This window comes from Mus caroli, chromosome X, assembly GCF_900094665.2.
Source record: "Mus caroli chromosome X, CAROLI_EIJ_v1.1, whole genome shotgun sequence".
NCBI lineage: Eukaryota > Metazoa > Chordata > Mammalia > Rodentia > Muridae > Mus > Mus caroli.
The window spans coordinates 68,488,575-68,496,530 of NC_034589.1; the positions used below are offsets into that span (position 1 = coordinate 68,488,575).

Sequence of the window (7,956 nt, forward strand, 5' to 3'; positions counted from 1 at the left end):
ATTCTGTCCTCAACTGAGAACATGCAGTGAACTTCACCTTGCCCTCTATCCAGTGGGCCTCTGCCTCAGCCCCTCACCTGAACTTTCTTTGTTTGCACTTCCTTACACTTGGTCCCTGGTTTCTTCTTCAGATTTCAGTGTGGCTCCCCAATTTAGTCTCTCCCACCATCTAAGGGCTCACCTTTACATCTTGGAAGCTGCCCTGGGAAAGGAGAGGTAGGACATCACTGGACAGATAAATGCTACACTAGGGACCATGTCTCATTTGGACCCTCAAGAAGCAGTTGAGGTTTGGCAGCCTAGCCCAGTTAGGTCCTGAAATTGAAGGGAGGAAATGCTCACAAGAGAGACCGTGGTTACTGCATCCTGGCCGGCCAGTAGGGGTTGAGCAAGAAGATAAGGAGCTTGTTCCTCTCCTCCAAATCAGCTTTGCCAACTTCTCAAAGGCTTCAGGGATGTGAGCCAAGAAGGCCTGCAGAAACTTAGGGGTGGGGGGCAAATGCCTTGTTTTAAAGGAGGAAAGGAAGGAGAAGAGGAAAGGCTAACAGAGCCACGGGGATCCTGGATCAAGTCCTTCCAGAAGCCTACCATCCTCTACATCTATAATCCCCAAAGTGGCCCTGGCTTCAGACTTAAGTTCTGGGTAGCCATCAGGTTGCCTTTCCCCATCTTCCTCTCACTTTCTTCTGCTTAGCCCCACAACAGCAAGCACCTCAGTGTCCCCTTTTGGATAGTGGAAAGTTTGACTCTGTGAGACTGTCTGCCCAAAGACACCAAGGGTCTGTCCCTAAGTAAGTGAATGTGTGTTCTTTCAAACTATGCTTGAGGCAGGGGCCAGGGTGGGGGGCGTGAGGGGGAGGGGTGCCACATAGACCAGCCGTCTACAAGAAAATTGCTTCCTTTGAAGCTGCCAGGGGGGGCAGGAAGCCTGCCCCCTCCCTCTCAGCTGCCCTTCCTCCCTCCTTTTCTCCCTCTCTGCTCCACTAGCCCCCTCCCTTCTTGTCTCCCTCTCCGCCCCGTCCCCTCCCTGTCGGCCCGCCCGCCCAGCCTTTAGCCTCCCTCCCACCGCCTCTGTCTCCCTCTCTCCACGAACTGCCCAGGAGCGAGCAGCTGCTCCCGGTTGGCCCTGACGGACAGACAAACCGACAGCCTGACATCCTAGTCCACCAACTAACCAGCCTGCACCTGGCTGCTTGTCCCTCCCCAGGTAGGGCCTGCTCACGCCGGGAACTGACTCCACTCTCTCGACAAAGACTTCAATCTGTCCTCCCTGTCTTCATTTCTGGCTATGCTGTACCCTCATCAGCCAAAGATGTTGGCAATCCTGCTGTCTCCACATCAGCCCTGCCGCATCTAGTCTTGCCGCCCCAGTGTCTATACTTCCACTGTCTCCTTGCTGCTCTCTATATTCCCCCAGGGCACCCACCAAAGGCTTTGTGTCCTTTTCATCAACACCACAGTTCTGCCTCTTCTCCCCACCCTCTTCCCTGAACTTTCTTCCTACCCTTCCTTTCCCTTTCCTCTCTGACAGTGCCCAGTTGCTAAGCTCACCTATGCTTTGCTTCTCTGCTTCTGGGGATGGACAGGGAGCTCCCCCAGGGTACTGCCCAGAGCACTGAGGCAGGGCTGGGTGGATGGCTAGGCTCTACCCATAGTCCTATCCCTTCATGGCAAGGCCCAGGCACACCCTTCACTCCTGCTAGCCTTGCTCTCCCAGCTCAGCCTTTCTTGGGGTCTTGGCACCTGGCGAGGTCAGGGAGGATGGAGCCAATGCAAAAGTCAGCATTGGCACAGTCTCCCCTTGGAGTAGTCAGGGACACTTGTGCTCCCAGGCACACCTCAGGCACCTTGCCCTAATATTCCATACTCACCATAGACTAATATTCTGCTTCCTCTTGAGATGAGATGCACAATGGGCAGATGATGGGATGGGGGTAGAAAATGGGGAAATTGTGCCATGTTTCCAGGAAGAAATGTGGCTTAGAGCCCTGAGGGGCCTGTCAAGAGATTCAGAAGAAGAAGCAAGAGAGACAGAGTCAACTGGGCATTAACCAAGTCTGGTGAAGGTTGGCGGGCTGGAGTACCTAGAATAAGAGGTCCAGAGCTGTAGGCAGGCAGAGGAAATCTTTGTTAGGCCAAGGGCACCTGGGTGACTCCAATTTCATGTTTAGGAGCTGTTGCCTTTCTAGTCTGCCAGTTTTCTGCCTTGAAATGACTGAAATTGAGACACACTTAAGATGTTCCCTATGCTAGCAAGAGTCCTAAGGGCTGGCATCTGGACATGCGATCAGTTGCCTGTACCACCTACACCCTAGGAGAGCTTGTGGGTGGGCATGGTTGCTTTGTGTAGAACATGACTGTGTATTGCTGCTGAAGGCTAAAGCCGGGGTTGGGGGGGGGGGGCTTTGAGGACAGGTGATGCGGATATACTGATAGAAGGATGTGGGTCTGCCTCTAAGCCACAAGGGTAAGGCAGCATGAGGAGGCTCTGATCCAGGCAGTAGAGAGGGCTTCATAGCCAGCTGGCCGCCTGGGTGTGGCAGCTGGGCCTCTCTGGTCCACTCCTACACTGACTTTCTCTCCACCCCAAAGGACTTGAGACTACCACTGCTTCTCTTCCCTACCCAGAACAAGGGCCAAGGTCCTACTACATGCAAAGTGAATCTGAACCATGGAGTTTAGAAGCCCAGATGGGTATGCCAGCCAGTGACCATCATGTCAAGTAATTTGCTATAACTGACCAAAATCTTTTTTCAATCCCTCTAAAACCCTATGCTGTTGGGGGATTGGCAACATGGTGGAATAGAAGGGAAAGGGATGCTGTGGAGGTAAGAAAGAGCTTTTTTCAGCAATATTCTATAGCCCTCCAGTCATAGCATCAAATCCTCTGAAGAGAGATTTGTAATGAGGCTATATTTGACAACTTGCACTGGGATACTCTCCAGAGGACTTGATTTTTTGTCACCTTGTTTTGGGATGGAATGGGGACTAGACTCCATTCTAATCTCCCTTTGCCTGGGCTCACCCACCATGGTCTTTCACTTTTTCTCCCTGTAGAAACAGAGTACCATAAGTCTGTCCCAGGAGTCACTTGTTCTTGGTCCACAGGATTCTCAGCATGACTCCCCAATGAGGCCAAAATACCAAGGAAGCTTCCTTGTCAACACCCCCCATTACCTCCACACCCACCATGACTCCCTCCTGCTCTTCCTCCTTTGTCCCTGCTCTCAAATGCCCCACCCATTTTCTAGTGGGGTCCTCACATCCCAACAGTCCTGGCAGCAGGCCTTCTCCATTGTAGGGAGGCCAGTTGGTTGTAGAGAGACAGCCCAGCACAGGACCTCACTCACACCAAGGAAAAGGGGCAGTGTGAATGAATGATCCTGGAAGACTGAAGATGATCTTGGCCCTTCCTGGCTGAATGCATAAGGCTGAATCCCATTCCAGCCAGAGTTCCTGGCAAGCAGTAGAGAACCTGGTGTTGGGGAAAGAGTTTGAGAACCCCAAGACATGAGCAGAAAGGGGGATCTTTGGGATTTGGAACCTGTTGCCTTGCTACTCTTTCTCCAGGAGTGGGGCTTGGGATGAACAGGTAGACAGACAGACACAGTGACATCACAACCTGATTTTACCTAACTGTGAGGCCATGGGCAAGAGTTTGGGACAAATTCTCTGAGCCTACTAGATACCTATCAATGTTAACATTGTCATGGTAACCAGGAATGGTATAGGAAAAAAAAAATCATTCAAGTCTCCTTTCCCACCATTGAGGGTAGCAACATCCTCCTGTTCTTTGAAAATTGCAGCATATGGTGAGTAGGAGCTCACACTTTGCTGGTAAGTGGGAGGAGATGGGCAGGCATATGGGTCAGTTGCAAGGGGACTAGGAAACCTAGTACCTTCAACTGATCAGGATTATCTGCTGTCTGGCTCCTTTCCAGAAGTTTCTCAGTAGGGCAAGGAATGAGGGATAGAAGGCTCTCTCTTGATGCACCCAGTACCTCTCTATATATCCTAGGCACCTCATTCAGGTAAATTCCACCCCCTCCCCAATTCTGGTGGAGAGCTGTACCTGACTTCCCAGCTACTCTGTCAGTGCCACAGTCACAAGTAGTAAGATTTGGCCCTGGCCAACAAGACTCTGCTCACCTTGAGGCACACATCCCATCCCTCTATTTGACACTCAAGTGTTAGGCTGGAGCTAAATGACCTTAGAAGAAGGCAGGAAGCAGGCCAGGTACAAGCTTACCTTTGGTGATCAGAGAAAGGAAAAACAGTGCCTAATGTCTCCTGTCTCCCAAGAGCCTAGCACAAATTGGTAGAAGGCAGCGCTTTCCATTTATCAGAGTTGAAGTAGGGTTGCTCAGCAGGGCCCAATGCCCCAGGAGGAGGCTGCTGAGACTGCCCTCCGTGTCTGCTCCTTGGCAGCTTCCAGCTCCACATCTGCAGGCAAGCTCCTAAAAGCTGCCAGACCTCAAGCCTTGCCCCTGCCGCCCTTGGCCTGGCCTGAATGCCTGGCACAACCCTTCCATGTTCTCAGAGACTGCCAGCACGTCTTGCTTGGCGGTTGCCCAGAGCTATCCTGCATGGAGAACTACACATGGCTTTCAGAGGGGCAGACAAGGAGGGCCCTATTTGGGGTGGTGGCACAAGCTCCAGGAAGCCCAGTCCTTTCCCTTGTTCAACCTGTGGTCACCAAGCTCAGCTCACCACAATGACCACTTCTTTCCTTTCCTCTGAGGAGCTGGTGCCCAGCAAGCTCAGAGCTCACTTTGATAGAACATAAGGACATAAAAGGTAAACTAAGGTCTGGAAGCGCCAGTAACAGGAGGAAGTGGAATGGGAGAAACTTTTTATAAGTCTTAAAGGGTCTGTCAACAGAGTGCCTCTTCCCGACTGCGACTTTGCCTTCATTCTCAGTATATGGGGAGGAGGGATCATCAGTTTGAGGGAGTTGAAAAAGGGAGGCATGTAAGACTATCCACAGCACCCCCTGTTGCTAACACCCCCCATGATGTTTCTTCCCACCTCCTGACTCACTGCATTACCTACCTACAGACCCAGACTTTCCTTCATCCATGACCCAGCAGCAAGACTGAATGTTGAGACCCTAGAGTGACCAAAGCTGGACTCTGTAAACAGAAGACTTGGGAGAAATCAACTAGTTCGTTTTTTTGTAGGCCTCAGTTCTCTCATCCATAAAGTGGTGCTGCTGGTGGTACAAACACCAAGAAAGTCTTCCCTTAATTTGACAGAATCCCCTTCTGTGGGCTCTGTATTTGGCATGCCCTCTTCTCTGCAGAATATGGGTACTGAGTCTAGTGCCAGTTTTCTGAGTTTAAATGAAGGCTGCACTGGGAAACCTGCCTGACCCCTCACCCTTCAAGCTTTGAACCCTGAAAAAGCAGCCAAACTCTACCCTGCCCCTACGTGGGCTTTGAGCCTCCTACCCCAGGTTGAGCCTGGACTGGAACTGACAACAAGCTGGGATCTCCCCTGTATCACTCTCCTAGTCCTTTGTGCATCCCTACGGTATTTCCCCTCAAATCTAGTCTTATAAACCCACCTAGGGTCCTGTAGCTCCTTTCTTTGGGTGGAGGAGGCTTTTAATCTGAAAAGACTGCAGTGCCCACAAAAAAATGTCATGTCCTGAGTGTCTGAGGGCCACACAAGGCTTCCGGGGAGATTCCTGTCTAGGAAAAGAATACCCTGTGGTGATTTCCAGGTCATTCTGTGTTCCAAAGCATCTGGGTTGGTTCCACGCAGATGGTCCTCTGTCCAACTGCATCCCCAATCCATATCATCTCTCCTGATCTTGCCTCTGCAGGTGGACTGTGGGTCACTGTAGCTCAGCTGAGCAGAAATTCTCGTTCTGACTCTTCTTCCTGCAGGATAGCAGCTTTGGCAGAGGAGACAGGCAGAAGAGTGGTCAGTGCAGAGGGCTGGGAGCAGCACCTCACTCTTTCCCTGCCCTTCCATCTTGCTCTCTGGCCTCCCTTCAACCTTTTTTATCTGGTCTTGGGTGCTTCTGCTCCTCTTCTCAGGCTTTCTGGTCCATCTGCCCTGGGCAAGATCCCCACCCTGTCCTGGATGCTTCAGGCTGAGGGAGAACTAACCTTTCTCGGTACCCTTGGGCCAAGAACTTCTGGGGGAATCCCATGTGTTGCTAGGCCAGGCTTGGGTGGGCATCTTGAGACTACTTGGAAAGAATGAGGGAGGCTGGACACTCCTCCAGCTGACGACTTCCTGACCTCAGGAGTCACCAAAGAGATTGAGCAAAGCCTTTGTCTGTGTCCCCTACTTTGCTGTGTGACCTCTGAGGATCAGGAAAACTGCTCTATTCTCTCCAGGAAGCAGCTTTGCTCTAACCTCCGCGCAGGCCTTTCTGGCCACTGGTATTAGATGGGAGTCAGGGAAGGCCATGAGAATCACTGGGTTTCAGTCTCTGTGTGTGAATACCCCCCACACACACACACACACAAACCTAGGGCATTTTAAGCAACAACACAGGGTGAGATTTCTTCTGGGGCTGACAGCCATTAGATGGGCAGTGCTTGTGCCTAGGTTTAACCAAACCAGGATGTCCCAGCTTCCCCTTTCTGCCAATGCACGCACATGCACACACACACACACACACACATACACACACACACACACACACACACACACACACCTCTGCTGGTGCTAAGAATTTCAAAGCAGCAAAAGCAGCAAGCAGCCAGCATAACCCCCTTGTCAGCTGGGTTCCTTCCACTTTTGCCTCTAGCAGTTGAGCTCAGAAGGCTTATTTATCCCAGATGGAGCACCAAATACCCCAATTTCACCACCAACATGTGCTCTATAAGAGGACTCTTTGAGCTGGGGGTGCTTTAAGCCTTTAGGAGGCTAGGCTTCCTATTTACCCCTACACCAGGGCAACCCCAGACATCCATCCCTGGGAGGCTAGCAAGACCACCATGGATTCCCTATTAAGCAAATGAGGTGAAGTGACTAAAATACCCTGAGCCTTTGCCATGGAGTTGGACAAAGAGGAGTGGTAAAAGAAGCAAGGGCTCTGGCCTTGTCCTGCAGACTACACACTGCTTGGGTGGTGGAATGCAGGAGAAAGAAACAGGAGATGTGGGTGCTGGGGCAGGCTCGGGCAATGAAGAGTCTCCACCCCCATCACACTGTCTCCGCCTGGGGGGCCTACAGACAAGCCTGACCCTGCCCTGTTTCTCTGGCAGCAATCTACTCTCCTTGAGATCTTCTCCAGGATGCCTGGTCCATGGGCACAAAGAGGGAGTAGAGGTAGATATGGAAGCCTGGAACTTTGCACCCTGATTCCTGGGAAATGAGAGGAAGGAAGATATGAAGTGTTGATCTCCTAATTCCCAGGACCCTTGCTTGATGCTGCTACAACATTAAAGAATCTATTTCCCCTCCTCCCATCCTCCCACCCCCGTCTTCCTCTCTCTCTCTCTTCTCCCACTTCATGCCTTGGCCTCTGGACCTTCTCAGACCAACATGGGCACTGTGGAGGGACTCAGGCAGTGAAAGGGGTGACTCACTCATTGCCCAGTTAAACTAATAGCATCCAAATCTTCCAGGCTCACTCTCAGAAGGGGTGACCTGTGGGGCCAATAGCTGTGCTTCATCTCAGCCTCCAATTGGCCTCACTGACCCCCAACCTCAGGCAGTGAAGCGGGCTCTGGCTGACTCATGGGGAGGCAGCCTTGAGCTAATTTCAAAGACATTTCATTGCCCAAATGAAACCAAGTCCTTCCAGGAAGGGGAGGGGAGTGGAAAGAGACACCCTCCTGGCCAGCCAGCACTCCTACCCTGACTGGCGCCTCTTACCCACACCTCCTCCCTCTCTCTGCTGCCATCTAGCCATCCCTGGTTAAGGTTGGCTAAATATTGTGTTCTCTCTCTCTCTCTCTCTCTCTCTCTCTCTCTCTCTCTCTCTCTCTCTCT

At 51.7% G+C, this 7,956-nt stretch overlaps 1 protein-coding gene across 1 annotated transcript in view; it reads left to right on the forward strand.

Annotated features, from left to right (window-relative positions):
* The first annotated feature begins 1,051 nt into the window (after positions 1-1,051).
* The window catches only part of Bgn (biglycan), an 11,913-nt gene continuing 5,008 nt past the window's right edge, over positions 1,052-7,956 (forward strand). Inside the window, exon 1 of the mRNA XM_021153601.2 lies at positions 1,052-1,207. The gene's annotated coding sequence lies outside the window, so the exon portion shown is untranslated. The remainder of the gene's footprint in view (positions 1,208-7,956) is intronic.